Consider the following 17,128-nt stretch of genomic DNA (forward strand, 5'->3'; position numbering starts at 1 on the left):
CTGAGATCTGGAGCCTTCAATAGGGCAGTCAATGGCTCCTTAGCAGCTTTTGTGCCCCATTGTGCCTGTTCCAACATACATAACTGGGGTGGCCCAAGGTCCCCTACCCTGGGGCAAGGTGACTTCACCTCCACCAGCTTGGGGGACAGGAGGGGTGGGACCCTCAGTCGATTGACAGGGTCCTCAATAAACGACATGCCCAGTGGAGCTGAGAAACTCCTGCACTATGTTGTAATGCCCACAGCAGATCTGACCAGGCTATAAAATGGGGTCCCCACCAAAGACCCCCTTGGAGTTGTCTTCTCAGAGCAGCGGGTCAGTGAACTGTAGCCCTCCCCTTAGACTGGGACGCCGTCTAAGGAGACTTCCTGGGACTGAGAGCACCTCACCTCCTTGTTTGGGTGAGTGGTTACTTACTGGATATATCCTTGAATGAGCCCTTGTCTAACCCAAGCAAATGAGTATTTCTTGTGGGTGCTCTGGAGTGAGAGGCCACTGGTTTTTGTTTCTTGTGAGTGAGTCTGTGCACATTGTGGATCCCCATTATTCTTATGTTGTTGTTCCCCAGTTACTTCCTCAACTGGTATCCAAACCTGTATTTTATGTTGTTGGAGTGCTAAATAATTGTATAAACCCTGTTCTTAGTTGCCTTATTGGCTACACTTTTCCGTCTAGAATAAAGTCTGTTTTGGAACTTATTCTCAGTCTAAAACTGACTTTGGGATGCCTCCATGACAAATACAAATAGATGTAAACTATTTGTGACAGTTTAACAAGTCACTTCATACATAGTGAATAAAAGTTTAGGTCAAATTAAACAAACAAACCAACAACAACAAACAAAAAATCCTTCTATCTAATAGTAATAATGTTCAGTCCTCTTAGTTTTCAATCTGCCGTGTGCATATTGGCTGATATTTTTCAAAATTCCCACATGAAATAGCAAATTAGTGCCCAAGTGTCCTAGAGGTACAGGTGGCTGAACGGGGAAATGACTCCTAGTGAGTCAGTGGCAGAGCACAGATAAATAGTCTGGAATTCCTAATTTATACCTTTCCTGGTTACTTTAAACCACACTACTTCGGTAAGATATTTTTAGCATTCAAACTGAATTACGAAAGAAGAACGTTTGGCACAAACCAGTAATTTAACTGAGTAAAATAAAGGGTTTTCTGCATTCCAGAGAGACTGCACACTACAGAAACTAGACAATGGGGAGGTCATGTTAATTTGCCAATTAGAGCTAATGATTTCACTATCTGTAAAAAGAGAAATCCTAAGATATAATGGGAGAAAAAACTCAACAGTTTAGTCAGAAGAAAAAAGTTCGTGAAGAAGCAGACTTAACTCTTTCTATCAATTGTATAATGCAATTTGTTAACTTAATCCTCTTTTTTAAAAAGTTGTGTGCAATCACCGTATCATAGAATCACAGAATCACAGAATGTCAGGGGTTGGAAGGGACCTCAAAAGCTCATCCAGTCCAATCCCCCCGCTGGAGCAGGAACACCCAGATGAGGTTACACAGGAAGGTGTCCAGGAGGGTTTGAATGTCTGCAGAGAAGGAGACTCCACAACCCCCCTGGGCAGCCTGTTCCAGGCTCTGGCACCCTCACTGGGAACAAGTTTCTTCTCAAATTTAAGTGGAACCTCTTGTGTTCCAGTTTGCTCCCATTGCCCCTTGTCCTGTCATTGGTTGTCACCGAGAAGAGCCTGGCTCCATCCTCCTGACACTCACCCTTTCCATATTGATCACCATGAATGAGGTCACCCCTCAGTTTCCTCTTCTCCAGCTCCAGAGCCCCAGCTCCCTCAGCCTTTCCTCACACGGGAGATGCTCCACTCCCTTGACCATCTTTGTTGCCCTGCGCTGGACTCTCTCCAGCAGTTCCCTGTCCTTCTGGAACTGAGGGGCCAGAACTGGACACCATATTCCAGGTGTGGTCTCCCCAGGGCAGAGTAGATGGGCAGGAGAACCTTTCTGACCTGCTGACTACCCCCCTTCTAATCCACCCCAGGAACCATTCCTGGCCACAAGGGCCCGGTGCTGGCTCATGGTCATCCTGCTGTTCCAGGACCCCCAGGTCTCTTTCACTTACACTGCTTATACTGTAACCTGGGGTTGTTCCTGCCCAGATGCAAGACTCTGCACTTGCCCTTGTTATATTTCATTAAATTTCTCCCCGCCCAACTCTTCAGCCTGTCCAGGTCTCTGGATGGCAGCACAGCTTCCAGTGTCAGCCACTCCTCCCAGCTTGGTGTCATCAGCAAACTTGCTGATAGTACGCTCTGTTCCCTCATCCAAATAGTTGATGAATATATTGAATAATACAGGCCCCAGTACTGACCCTTGAGGGACTCCACTAGACACAGGCCTGCAACTTGACTCTGCCCCATTGACCATGACTCTCTGGCTTCTTTTCTTTATCCAGTTCACAGTCCACCTCACTACCCAATTGTCCAGACCACACTCCCTCAGTTTAGCCGTGAGGATGCTGTGGGAGTGTTATCTCATTGACAAAACCCCAATAGTTATTTTGAGCCTTTGGATTTTCCAAATGGGGCTGATCAGGTTTATAACTGCTCATTGATCATTTGACAGATTATTTCCTAAGTTACTTTAGAAAGATAAATATTTGCTATACTTTTACTGAATAGCTAGTTCAGCAAATGAAAAATGTCTAATGGTTTAACTTACTAGTTTGGTTGATAATGAACTTAATAAAGGTGGCTTTAACAGCTGCGGAAAAATAAACCATCTGTGAAAAGAGAGGGGTTTATGTGGTTTTGTTGTATAAAAACAGAAATTGAGTGAGCACTAATTGAGTGAGCACTAAGAAAAAGGTATTTTGTCAAGAAAGTAGAAGAAAACTCTTAAATTATGTTCCTGAAGAACTGAGAAATAGTGATATTGAATTCTGTCTGCAAAACTTTCCCTTGTGACCCCTTACAAGTTATATTTTCAGAAACACAACTTCTGCAGCTGAACTTCTGACAAAACTGTTACTGTGTTTAGGGTTGCCATAATAACACTTCGTATTGAGCAGCCTTGCTCAGGAAAATACTGAGAGAGCAGCAATATTTAGGCTCTGATGTGGAAGGTACTGAGCTTTGGTATATGAAAAACAAAACAAAACAACAAAAAAACACAAACAAACAAAATAACCCAACCAACCAATGAAACAAAAAACAAACGAGAGAGGCATAAGCATGTAACTATTCAGACTTCTGTCTCTAACCCATAATCCTGTTTCCAATGGTGGTAAAGCCAGTCTTCTGAAAGATGTATAAGAAATTTTTACACTGGCAAAGACAGAATAACACGCTCATCGGGAAAGTTTTATGATAACTGTTCTCAGTAGTTGCTTCTTGCTCTGAAACCAAATATATAATTTCATTCAGAAGATTATTTGTTTGTTTGTTTTAATCTTAGAGCAACAACATCTGCTGTGACTTTGGATGGTCTCATAGAATGTCAGAGGTGCCCAGGTCTCCAAGGGTGGATTTTTGTTGTTGAAAATATGGTTATTTCTGGGGAAAAAAAAAAAAATGTAATGAAATGCTGGCACAAATAATAAAATAACTGCAGAACTGTCAGCTTTGTGTGTCTCATGGTCAGCTTGAATAACTATTTTAATAATATCTCTGCAGCTATTTAACTACAGACAGGGAATATAAAAGTAGTATTAATGGTGTTTGCTGTTTTTCTTACTCTCAAGAAAGAAGCACAAAGAAAGATTATGACCAGCATTACATTAAAACACTTTAGTCAATTTGAATTTAAGTGTCTCATCTGTGTTTTTGTCTTAGTAATGCCATGCAGTACTTCCAGGCTTAGGATTTTTTCATATTTCTATGTAATAGATTGATTATCAGAAGGCTGATACAACTTTTGAGAATAAGAGAGATTATAAATGAATCACCATAGAAAAAAGTGGCAGAGGAAAAGGAGGAAAGGGTTGGAAAAAGCATGAAATTACCTCGGGACAGAACTAAGCAATGAGTTATTGAATTTCTGTCTTCTAGAAGCCTTAGGCCTCTGCTCTTCACCAAGTACCTTGGAGAAATATTGGTCTGAATTGTTGCTAATATACCTTCCTTTTACTGTTAGTGTTGATGTGTCCCTTAAGAAATACTAGATGAAGAAGAGGTATGGCTCATATTAGAGTTTATGAACATAAAATTACTTCTCCATGATCAGACCCAGATTACCTCACCAAGTTTGTATGCTGTCCATAAGAAGTGCCTTTGCCCTATTGCCTGACTGAAATATGGATTCTATATCCAAATAAATTAAAGCAATAGCTATTCATAAAAATGAACTACATTTTTATTATTGATCTGTTTCTTGGAGGGATGGCAAAAATGTTCCTGCATACTATTTGTTTCTGCTGTTTGCTAAGTGATGAAAAATGTCATTTCTGCTTCTTTGTTTCATTTGTTTTAAACTTGCAGAGGTTTAAATCATACAAACTTTAAATAATATTGCATTTTAATGTAACATATAGAGTGCTGCAAAACCGAAGAACATGAGTATTCTTTCTTTTCCTCTAGCATGACAAATTGGTTTTTATCAAATTTTATGCAGAAAATAGTATTTTGAAGACTAGACTAAGTAGGCACTCCTACAAAATATTCAGCATTTCACCATGATTATGGTTCTGAGTTCTCAAAGAGTGCAGTGAGGTTATGGTGCAAGACAATGTCTGGAAGACGACTGTCGAGTAGGAGTTTGTAGTTGTGAGAAACTCAAAAAAAGGTATTAGAAGGGTCTAATTTTTTTTATGGTAAGGTTTAGATTTCTTAAAATTCTGACAATTCCGAACTCCTAAACCTCAAAAATGCCTAACAAGTTGAATCAATCACCCTACTGATAAACGACGGCCTGTGGGTCTAATAATTTCCTTTGTTACACAAATGAATTATCCATGCTTTAAGGCAGGCCAAGTTCATCAGACCTCACAAAACATAAACATCATCTGTCTCATTTAATGCAGCAGCACAGGGATATTGCATATTTTGTATAGAGGAGACTGGGGACTACTTCTCTGCTTGTGTATGAACACTGAAAGGAAGTTTTCTCTTTCCAAGTGACTATTCTTGCTACTAGTCTAGAATATTTATGATGCTTTCTATAACTGACCCAACTTAGGCTCCCTTGTGTAACTCTTGGATTATGGCATTCATAGACAAATCTGGTTACAGAATCAAGAGCTTAGTTCTGTGAAGTGCTTCCTGCTATTATTGCCAAGCATGCTCAGCTTTTATTATCTCAATGGCAACATACAGCACTTAGTATTTGGATGAATCCCTCTGTACTTGGAAAGTCTGATTGCTGATTTGGTTTTGCTGTAACAATATACTTGCACTCTATAAGAGCTTAAAATTCGATACAGTTAATTGGAGATATCAGTTCAATATGCACTGAAATTAATGAGTACTTTAGCCGTGATTTCATTGGTCATTGAATTGGGCCTTTTGAGTTAGGACTGAGTATGAAACAACACTTACTTGTCATCTCTTGGACATGTTACTGATTTGACAGATCTCCAGGGAAGGCAGCACAGCGGGCAATTGGCACTGTTTCATATGAAACCTGGATTACAGAAAACATTACCATTTTCCTTTCATTATTGAATCTGCAGTTCCATCATGTGTGTTTATTTGTGTCTGTGTAGCAAATCAGCTGTTGATAAAATAACTACTAAAGCTAGAGAAAAGAGAATAAAACAAGTTCCTCACAGAAAATGTGCATAAAATGCCTAGAAAGCACTGTGGGCTAAGAATAAAGTCTCAGATGAGAGATACATATTTATCATATCAAAAAAAAAACAGATGGGACAAGAGAATGCATGTGCATTCCTCTATGAAATTCATAGATTTGTTGAAATATATTTCATAGAATCACCCCCAAAATGAACCGTTTACCTACAAGATGACGTGGATATTTGGGTGAAGAGCAGGGCACTAAACCCTGTGGAAGAGAAAAGAAACTACTTATGGTAATTAAATCCAAAGAAGACCAAAAAAAGAAGACCAAAAATTGTTTAAAAACAGAAAAGTCATAACCATGATAACTAACATTCAATAAAAATAATACTGTCATCTTTAAAAATTTACTGTAGTTCCTCTATGAAAATATTGGTTTAAATGGAAATAATTTTCTCAGTATATGGGTCCGTCCTTTTAAATTCATCAGAAAACACCTTTTTTTTTTTTTTCCTCTGCTTGTGGCGTTTTGCTATACATATCTAGAATGAGTTTTAACCCATGCAAACACGACCAAATGGTGGTAACTACGTGTTTATATTTGAGGAGGAACAAATTTGCATAATACAGTCACTAAAAGTATGCCTACATTTAGAGTTGCTCGTGTCTTTTTGTTTGTTTGTTTTTCTCTGCTCCTTCTTTTCACTGTTGGGAGAAGACTTAAGCCTGTGTAGAAACTCTCCAACTTTATCATGACCCCCCCATTAATTAACATTCCCCGAAGAAAATAATGGGATCCCAGGCTGGAATCTCGCAGTGCAATTGTTTGTTAATACAACTAGTGGCTAGGGCTGATTTGAGGCTGTTCAAGAGAGAGATGATTTGTAAAGCTTCACAACCATCTATTTAAACTTCGCTTGTGAAACAAGTAATTGTAAGAAAATAAAAGATCATCAGGAAAACCCAGCTGCAAGAGCAACCCAGAGAATAGTCTCATGAGGGCTTGGATCCACTGTCAAAATATTGCACATCATTTGAGGCACCTTAACTGTCTCTGCATGTTTTTAGCTTGTAGCTAATCTGAGATAATTGGACTAAAGCTGAATTTAATTAGCTTGTGATGGTCTAATAGGACACACATGGACAGTCACTGTGGCTCACCTAACCTAGCAACTGGTTGAGCTGGGATGATTTGCTCATCTTTGTGAGCCCTGGGAAGTAAGTGTCAACCTTGGTGACCCTTCAAACTAGAAAAGGCTTAAATCTATTCCAGGAGCGATCCTGCATTTTCTGAGGAATGGACTGGATGATTTAATTTGACTTTAACATTTCTTGACTGAGAGAATTTTCTGAGAATGGCTTCCCTCTAGCCACCATCTTAAATCAGTGTGAGAGTACAGTCCTAGACATTTTATCAGAAGGGTTTTACAGGTTTTATAGCCTACATTGAAGCAACTTGAGCGTGTGCTTTTTCTGTCATAATAGCCAACTACTGTGGCATCCAATGACATTTTCTATGCCTGACTAACAGATGTGATAAACAGATAGAGGGGACTCAAAAGAAAAGAGACAGATTGGAAGCCAGAGGCTTTTGTGTATTACTTAGCAATACAGCTTACATCTGTGACGGGCCTGGGTTGAGACACTTATTGTGAGCAGAAGTGCTGAAATTCATATTAATAGTTATTTAGGACAATATTCCTTTTTAGGAAAATAAAGAATCATAGAACTGCTGAATACCAGATTGGAAGGGACCACAAGGAAGAAACTCAGAAGCCTGCTAGAGATGCTACGGCTCTTGGATTTACGCACACTGGTCTTTTGATAGGAAGTTTTCCAAGAAGTTTCTCAGAGGCTGGCAGAGTGCATAGGAGCCTGTTACTGTCACCTGTTGGAATGCCAGAGCAGAAACATTTCCTAACTCAAAAGGTAAAATCACATTATGGCAGCAAATCACATTGCTTGGCCATGGCTTTTCCAGACTTCAACTTAAAAATTGCTTAGAGTTTTTCTCCTTTGTGTTTTGACTCAATGTTTCTAGAAATTACTTCGTCCAAAGGTGGGATGTCATAATTTTGGTTACAGATTCCACTTTATCCATGACTAGCTTTACTTCCTTTTCTGTTACTGTTATTTCATATTCCAAATGATAACTTTGAAGGTGCATCTGAAGATATATGTGCTTTTAAACATCCTGCTTAATAAGTAGGGTATTAAATCAGTTGGGGTAAGAAGCCCAGAGGGTTTGCTTTGCTAGTAAGGAGACAGTATAAATGTTAAGCATTATGTACAAAACTATTTTCTATCATCTTGTTTGTTTTGTTGTTTTTTTTTTTTGTTATGACCAGTAATCTCTTTAGAGTTGTAGACTGAAATTTTTTCTACCAGTAATGCAGTCATGAAAAGAGAGTAAGGAGCATCAAAGGGAATCACAGAATCATTTCAGTTGGAGGAGACCCTCAGGATCATCGAGTCCAACCATAACCTCTAATCTAACTCTAGCACTAAACCATGTCCCTAAGAACCTCATCTAAATGCCTTTTTTACACACAGGTTGCTACTTCAATAATGGAGGAAAAATGCTGGTGAAAAATAAAAACAAATCTATATTTTGCAACACTGACAACTGATACAGCAAATTTGTGGCATGAATTCGATCTGATTTATGGGATAGGAACTCTTTTGCCTAAAGTTATCAGACCAACAGGCTGGTATCCAGTCCTGCTTGAAACAGTAGCAAAAGGCATCACCAAAAGAGGTCCCAATTGTCTTAGACATCTGTCCCTGCACTGTATGAATCAGCCCCTGGAGGTGTTTTTCTCTCTCAAATGAAAAGCAGGGAGCCTGTGTCTCCTTTCGGATATACACGCAGGATTTAGAAAGCTAAAACTGCAGCAAAACCCAGCTGAAAGAGTTAATATTTTCCTGTACCAGCCTTCTAAGTTGTCAATATTTAGATCTTAAATGGCTTAGATTGATGCCCCCAGCTCTTGGTTTCCCTGGGAATGTTACAGTATTAACAGGGTAGCTTAGATCCTACAAGATTATTTGTATTTTCTACTGAGTCCTTTCTTACATAATATATTATCATATTGGGAGCATGTGGGGAAATTATCATCCTGTGCTTTTTGCCCAAGAGCACTGCAAGGGAATTTATGCCACTGCTCAAAGTTCTGCTGAAAAAAACCCTCTTTTTATATTGCAGACAACTTATCAAGAGGAAACCCCTGAGTAAGACTTTTATAGCCCTCTGCTGGAGATTTGCCACTAATCTGCTCTAGTATTACAATTCTATGCCAGAAGTATCCGCCATTCTGATTTTTTTTTTCTTTTCTAATTCTATCTAAATCAAATAAAAGAAAAAACCTGGGCTGGATTACAGTGAAAAAAAAAAAAAGTTTTGCTTTAATTATTCATAATGTAATTTCACACCAACTATATCATGTGTTTGCTCCATTTTTTACTGCTTTTAACGTGATGTAAAATGGAGACAAGGATATTATAGGTACATGTGCTGGTGGTGTCTCTGCAGACAGGATAGGACTGGGAGGGGTTAGCTGAATCTGTGTTCCTGGAAATAATTGCTTCATTACTTGAATGAGTTACACTGAACTGAGCTGATGTGATTGTCCATCTGTTTCTGTTCATTTATTGAGCTAGGGCAATTGGACAGTTAAATAAATAAGAGCTGTAGGCAGCTGGTGTGAGAAACTCAAGGAAATCAGAGTCTGAAAGTGCTGAGGAGGCTGCGGCTTCTCCTACTTCAGTCACACAAAGGCAGATTCGATGGGCAAAGTTTTATATTGTTGATAATGTGAGCTCAATTTTCAGCGCTACCTCAGACTTGCTACACAGCTTCAGGAACCATGTCACTGCTCCAGGCCTTCAAACTACAGGTGTAAAATGGGAATTGTAAAGGTGGTGATTGGTTTCCATCTCACACACTTACCTGGTTTAGTTTCTGGGATTAAGAATTTCCCCTTTGTTCATGTGTAGCCTTACATAGACATACATAAACACCTCACCCGAGGAGGTGTCAGTATTGTATTTGCAGGTGGCATTTATTTAACTAAGATTATTATTATTAAGTATTTTTTAAGTAGAACATCCTTTCTATCTTATACAAGCCTTATGGATTTTTAGTAAGACAACTATTTCAGGTCTCATAAATAGAAACAGATCTAGATGGAGCTCTGCTTTTTTTTTTTTTTTCAGTAAAACATTTGAAATGTCATCTTAATTGGTGCTTTCCCTATTGCCTCAGTCTAGCTGCTTGGGTATAGTCTTGTTCCAAAACTACTAAGAAGAAAGTGACAATTCCAGTCCCTTTCAAAGAATAGTTAACATCTTTTATTAAGACATGTAGGTCCTTCCTCAATTCTGCAGCATCTCTTATTTGCAATGCTGAGAGCTTCTCAGAAGGTTTGCAAGCGTTTTATATTAATTAATTAATAAGTAGTTTATGAATCATATTTCTGTGCAGTACTGTTAGCTCACATTATTGTATCAAACTTGGGTCTGAAATTTAAAAAGCATATACATTGCGTTTCTTGTACATCGAATAACTGTGAGGTCAAAAGGGAGCCAACCATGTTATTGTTAGTGAGAAGAAGAAACTAAACTGAAAACTGTAATTAGTTACATTAATCTAGTATGAAAATGGCATGATTTTGACAGGACCAGAAAAGAATGCATCAGTGGTAAACAAATGTAAAGAATGAGAACCTCACTGAGTAGTGAGAGTCTTGCTATGGAGGCAGATTCACCTGTGCTGTATCATAAGACAAATTTTACAAAATACACATATTAATACATTTTTTACAGTCTTATAGTACCTGGTATAATGTTTATAAATAGCAGTAACTTTTTAACAACAGATGAAGCTAGAATGCTGACCATTTTAAAAAGAGGTAATGTGACCAATATTTCAGAAATACAGTGTAGGTTCTATTGATATGATACTGTGAAAACACTTGAGTAAGAACTGGAGCTAATTCGTTTTGGTGTTAAGTAAAATAGTGCTGAAATCTCAGGATTATTGCTTCCAAACCACTGGATAGTATGTTATCTAAGAGACTACCTTCCCTAAAACAGCACACTGTGTTATAGACCTCTGTAAATTTTCCTAGGTCATTAACCAAATCTAAATTAAAGGGCAAAGCAAACATCGAAGAGCATTTCTTTCCTGCTGCTGATTTAATGCCCTTTCGTCCCTAAAGCTCCTCATGGAGGCCAGGGGACAGAGGCAGCTGTCACTGAGGAATGGCATGGGTACCATCCTCACCCTCTGAAGCCAATGGGTTGTTTTCCATGTAATCCACCTGCTGGGCTCAGCATCATTTGCGTCTCCTCTTTGCTGAGTTATTAAAAGCTAAAGAAGAGCAGCTGCTGCAGTAGACATAGAAATTGACAAACTTACAATAGGTGATGCCACCTGTGCCTGCCTAATTTAATCACAGCCCAAACAATCTGCCATCCATTCACGCTGGAGATAATGTTCAAGAGCATCTGAAAGTGACTCAGAAGCAGGAGGATGGGGGGGAGGAAGCAGTATGGGGGCAGTTTGCTCAAACACCCTCTCGGCTACAAAGATGATGGCTAGTGGACATGAAAAACCCTTTCGCTGCTTTTATGTCAAGAGAGGAAAAAAATCTGTTAAGCGGCTAACAAACGTCGTATCGAATGCTTCCATGCCAGATGGATTCAGCTGTACAGTATTATATCAGCTACTGCTGATCCATCTGCAGTGAGTGCTCCTCGCCAGTTGCTTGGCTTAGAGTGCTTGGGAGGACATGCCAAGGGAGGAAGAAGCCTGTTTGTTGTACAGGCACAAGTGTCTTTTCTGCTGATCTCTTATTGCCTCACCTACAGTCGTCTCTTATTTTACATAATTCTGTTAGCATAACTCTGGATGTTGCAGAGTTAACCATTGTGACTCTTTATGAAGACTGCGCTTCCAGATTCCAAATATCCACTTCACATGCTCTTAAGTTTATAAGTTTACAAGCTTTCTCATTAACTGTCCAATTCAACTATAATAAAAACACTGCATGGGCCAAAAGAGACGGCTAAGAGCATTGAGTTTCTTAAAGTAGTTAACTTCTTCCGGTAGAAAGGCAGCTGGATTCTGGATCACCCTTAAGATGAGTTGATATCACTTGCTGCTGTGAATGGTGAGTCTTGTTCTTGGGTAAAGCTCTCTGCCATCTTATGTGTCTCCAAAAGAAGAGAGTTCACAGATACAGAACTTACTTCAATGAGCAGGTGTATGTGTGTCCATCTTCCGAAAACTTTAGTTCAGTGTTGACAACTGTGTTAACACTCATAAAGGAAGTCTGAGACACAAGAGCAGGATCTAACTTATTGTGAAAACCACATTTATCTTATATAAACCCTATTGTGTCCTCATTAGCAATATAACATCAAAACTTTCTTCTGTGTCTTTATCACACAAATGGAAGAACAAGGGCTATATACTGATTTTCGCACCACTCAGTGATATCCAGAATTTCTCTCTTCAGTACTACTACAGCCAGTGGCTATTCCTAATCAAGAGGAAATAGGCTTTAAAACATCTTTAAAAGATCTGGTCTTTTTAGGTCTTCATTTCCTCTACATCTTTTTCTGAACCTTTCCCTCATATTCTGTTCTTCCTTTCTCCCTGCCTTTATAATAACCCACTCCCACCAGTAAGGAAGGGTTTCTCCTGAACTTTTACTCCTGAAGTCTAAAGGAAATAAAAATCATGTCATTCATATTTCTGAGTTCGTTACTGAGGTAAATTTGGTATTTAAATGTGCAAAAATACTATTCAAACTCTGAAAGCAGTTAAATTATGCAACATTTAGCCTTTGTACATGCTAAACTGTAGTATTTCTGAATAACAGCCATGTACTCTAGGCAATTACATGTTAGCAGAGTTTATATTCTATGCAAAAGTCTAGGCTGTCACTAAGCACATCTACTACCTTTAGACAATATTTAAAGAGTGACCAAAGCACACAAAAGCTGCTAAAATCTGAAAGGCTTCAAGAAACTACTCAATATGGTGTGAGCTCTAGAACATTGATTGGAAGGTATTAACATGAAGGGATCTCTAAGATATTTGGAGCTTTTAAGATAAATATATTTCAAAGTATCTCTTTTAGCTATTACCAAATTTTTAAATTCCTTTTATTGGTTTACATTAAAGTATTATTTGTTAACCCTACAAAAATATATGTTTATTTTATTTTATTCTTTGTATAGACAAAAACAAGACCCAGAGCTTGGAGTCAGCCAAATTTAGAAGCCTACGTGCACAGAAAGATTGTCTTCTAGTCAAGAGCAATGCAGTCAATGTGGTCAACTGAATCTGGAGAATGACATAACTTATCCAGATTAGATCTAACAGGATTCAGTTGCCTAAAGATTTTATGATTTTTAACAGCTGTCAGTACTTTCTCTTGAAAAATTAAACCATATTTAGGCAAAAGTAAAAAGGAGGAAAGAGGAGCAATGTATACAACTCTGAAATAACTACTTGTCTATAAGAATATTGTTTAATACCCTTTTAGACCTTAGGACATCCATAGTATCAAGTGGATGCTTTCAGGCTTTGCTTGCTGTACAGTTTTGGAAAACTAATTGTTACTTATGGATAGATATGGTCAGAATAAAGGTTCATTTTTTTAAAGATGGAAAAATATTTTGTCAAACAAGCCAATATTACAAGAAATTTTCAACTAAAATGTAGACATCTAAACAGGGGTCTTCTTCTCGAAAACATTATTCTTTACTAGGTAAAATAAATGACTACTTTTACACATGAAATTTGTAATTGAAAACCTAAGTTAAAATGTTTGAGGAACAATATCTCAGCCAAATCTAGATATATGTTTCTTTTTCTTGCAAAGTATCTTTCTAGGTGAGCAAAAGTTGCAGGGGGTTTTTGGGTGTTGGTTATTTTGTTTGTTTTTTGTCCAGTGAACCAAGTCTTGTCATAGAGCAAAGTAAAGGTGATTTGTTTCTCCCAGAAAACATAGTTACTCTGTCTTTACATCTGGAATAATATTTTGTGCATAATGGTCAAAACACTCTCTTATCTACTTTATACTACTTTTATTTGGTGTGGAACTTGTCTAAAAGTAACGTTACAGAGTGATTGGTTATTTTATAATTTCTTCGTTGTAACTAGAATTAAGCAGCTTTGACTAGATATAGGAGAGGTTTATTAGCAACTAATGAAGTTCTTTTTAAGATACTCAATTTTAGGAAGCTTTAGTATAAGTTGTTAAGGAATATACTTTTTTAAAATTAAATATGTTTCTGGAAGTGTTTAGGGGTTTGTTTGTATGTTTTTTGCATTTTTTATTTCATGATTGCTTATTCTTATAATTCAAACTTCTGGTTCTGCATTGGTTCAAGAATTAAATCAGGTTTTTTGCTTCAACCTGTATTTTATATATCACTTATGAGGTAATAGAGAGGTAAACAAACACAAAAATAATTTTTGGACTATTGTATGATCATTATTACCTGTAACTATACAAAGTTTGTGGAATCTTCTGAAACCAGTGATGGATTTTTTTTACACTGTTTTAGATGAAACTGGATCTGACCCTGACAGGAATATCTGTCAATGTTTTTGAATGTTATTTTAAAACTAGTCACACTTCAAGGCTAAAACTCGTAAAGATTATTCTCAGTAACCTAAAAAGGTAAGGCAAAATGTGCATCACCTTGATTAATCTATAAGTAATGTTATACTTCTCAGCACTATTTCAATATTTCCCTTTAGTAATCTGGTCGTATAACTCAAAATTATTCTAATATATGGGTTGTATTACAAAAGAATCCTTCTTCTTTGAAAGTCCTCTTTCAGTATTTCAGTTACTCCTGCTGGCCCTGAATCATATTCCTAATGAATGAACAAACTAATTGAAGCAACTTCTTAATTCATTCCGTGGTATCTTTCTTCAGGGAATATGATTGTAAATGAACAGATCTAACTCTAAGAAAAAAAGAAAGAATCACTAAAGTTGGACTTCAAAGGCTATTTACATCCCTCTGTGTATTTTTATGCTAATGTCTCTTTTCTTTCCTTTTTTTCTGTTCCCACTGAAAGCTAAAAAACTAAACTAAACTAAATATTTTAAAAATCTTAACAGGAAAACATGTCAAAGCATCAAAAACCTTTGCAAAGCTTTTTGAAATATGAAAAAAAATCTGAAAGAAAAACTAAAGGTTCACTTTCTTTAAAATGGCCATTTAGTACCATTTAGTGATAGTAACAGGTGATGCAGAAGAAGGCTGGTGCATGTATGTTCTTAATATACGCGTATATATATACATCTATATTCTGTAATATGGATATTGAACTGGACGATTCAACCAATCAGTGTAGGAATACTTACAAAATCAGTTGAGGAGAAAGGCAGAACCTATGTGTAAGGTCAGATATTAAAACCACATTTATTATAGTTTTTAATTTGCACATGGTGATGACAGCCTGGAGTTTAGCGAGGCTTTTTGAACACTATATTCTGTAAATATATATTTGGGGAAAGGCAAAATACAAAACAATCTGTAAGTTAATATCCAATTCATTCACTATTGTTTTAATAAGTAGAGAGGAGAAAAAAATCGCCCTGCCGGAGCAGGAACACCCAGATGAGGTTACACAGGAAGGTGTCCAGGCAGGTTTGAATGTCTGCAGAGAAGGAGACTCCACAACCTCCCTGGGCAGCCTGGTCCAGGGTCTGGGACCTTCACCGGGAAGAAGTTTCTTCTCATGTTTAAGTGGAAACACCTGTGTTCCAGTTTGAACCCATTACCCCTTGTCCTACCGTTGGTTGTCACTGAGAAGAGCCTGGCTCCATCCTCCTGACACTCACGTTTTATATATCTGTAAACATTAATGAGGTCACTCCTCAGTCTCCTCCAGGCTCCAGAGCCCCAACTCCCTCAGCCTTTCCTCATAAGGGAGATGCTTCACTCCCTTCAGCATCTTCATTGCCTTGCGCTGGACTGGGTATATTCCAGGTATAATGACTTTGCCCTTAATTTCCAAGTCAGTCACAGACCATAGTTACAAAGTAGGAGCAAGGCAAAAATCATCAAATGCTTCCTAACAATATTTATCATTAACTTAGCTTGGAAGGGTGCAGTACACATGACGGTATGGGCTCAAATGAGAAATATTAGTTTTCATTTAGTGTACAGATGCACTGAAATTGTTTTGGTGGTTTTTTTTAGTTTTTGGGTTTTTTTTTGGTTGTTGTTTGTTTTTGTGTTTTTTTAGTTTTATTATTATTATTATTATTTTTTCTTTTTTAACCTTTGAGTAACATAAAAGCTGTGCAGCTGCCCCAATTAAGCCCAGCAGTAAGCTAAGGCTATAAACTCTTCTTTGCACAATCCAGGTCCTGGCATATTGGCATAGGCTAATGAGAAAAACAGCAGAAACTTCACAATGATTTCCTTCCTCTCTCAGCTGCTGGCTGGAAGCAGAGTTAATTGTTACTCTTTCTCCAAGGTAACTGTCAGGCCTTAACTCCATCCTGTAGTTGCTGCTTTCTGAGATAATGAAAACAAACAGGTACCAGAGCACATAGAAATTTATATTTGTCAAGTGCTCGTAGGCATTTCACCTGGTGTCTTCCAGCGACAGAGAGCTGTGGGAAGAGGCTGTTATGTTAAACTCATTTTCTCTGCTGACGGAGTGCAAGCATGTGTTTTAAAAAATAAAGAGTTATCAAGCATTCAGTACTCACACGTCTATAGTATAGCTGCCACGAGACCTTTGTCTGTAATTTAATGGCCACTGTCGGTTTATTCAATTACCCGGGTTGAGGCTCTGCAGGATGTCAGATCAGAGAGGCACTGAGGCCTGTTAGAACCTTAAAATTCAAGAATTGCAACAAATACCCTCATAGGTCTGTTTGCTCATTTTGGAGAAAACAGCAAAATCATTCAGAACTGTGCTCTGGTTTAATCCTACTTAATTTCAGGCTCATAACTTGATCTTCTCATTGCTCTTGTCTGTCCTGTATCTAGTGCTGTGCTTCAGGGGGGGCACGGGGGCCGCTATTATTCAATATATTCATCAATGATTTGGACAAGGGAATAGAGTGACTGTCAGCAAGTTTGCTGAAGACACCAAGCTGGGAGGAGTGGCTGACACCGGCAGCTGTGCTGCCATCCAGAGGCCTGGACAGGCTGGAGAGTTGGGCAGGGAAAAATTTAATGAAATAGAACAAGGGCAAGTGTAGAGTCTTGTATCTGGGCAGGAACAACCCCAGGTTCCAGTGTAAGTTGGGGAATAACCTATTAGAGAGCAGTGTAGGGGAAAGGGACCTGGGGGTCCTGAGGACAGCAGGATGACCATGAGCCAGCACTGGGCCCCTGTGGCCAGGAAGGCCAATGGTACCTGGGGTGG

General features: G+C 38.2%; 1 long non-coding RNA gene across 1 annotated transcript; it reads left to right on the forward strand.

Annotated features, from left to right (window-relative positions):
* The first annotated feature begins 6,549 nt into the window (after positions 1-6,549).
* On the forward strand, positions 6,550-9,091 carry LOC135579458 (uncharacterized). The gene is made up of 3 exons (XR_010472604.1): positions 6,550-6,927; positions 7,419-7,638; positions 8,915-9,091. It is a non-coding gene; the product is annotated as an uncharacterized LOC135579458 (long non-coding RNA).
* Positions 9,092-17,128: the final 8,037 nt, after the last annotated feature.

This window comes from Columba livia, chromosome 4 (assembly GCF_036013475.1).
Source record: "Columba livia isolate bColLiv1 breed racing homer chromosome 4, bColLiv1.pat.W.v2, whole genome shotgun sequence".
NCBI lineage: Eukaryota > Metazoa > Chordata > Aves > Columbiformes > Columbidae > Columba > Columba livia.